Here is a 371-nt window from a genome sequence, read left to right on the forward strand (position 1 = left end):
TGAAATAATTCCATGCATTCTATCAGACCACAATGCAATAAAGCTTACAATCAACACCAGAAAAAAAACCTAATCACCACATGAACACAGGGAGATTAAACAACACAGTCCTAAATGATCAATGGGTCAAAAGAGAAATTAAGAAAGAAATAAGATTATTGCTGGAACTAAATGAAAAGGACAATACAACACAACAAAACTTCTGGGACACGCTGAAAGCAGTCCTTAGAGGGAAGTTTATAGCTCTAAGTGCCTACATCACAAAATCAAAAAGAACACAAATAAATGACAACATTGCAACACAAGACACTTGAAAAGCAACAGCAAACGAAACTCAAACCCAGCAGACAAGAAGAAATAACAAAAACCAG

The sequence above is a fragment of the Nannospalax galili genome, unplaced genomic scaffold (assembly GCF_000622305.1).
Source record: "Nannospalax galili isolate Female #2095 unplaced genomic scaffold, S.galili_v1.0 scaffold742, whole genome shotgun sequence".
Lineage (NCBI taxonomy): Eukaryota > Metazoa > Chordata > Mammalia > Rodentia > Spalacidae > Nannospalax > Nannospalax galili.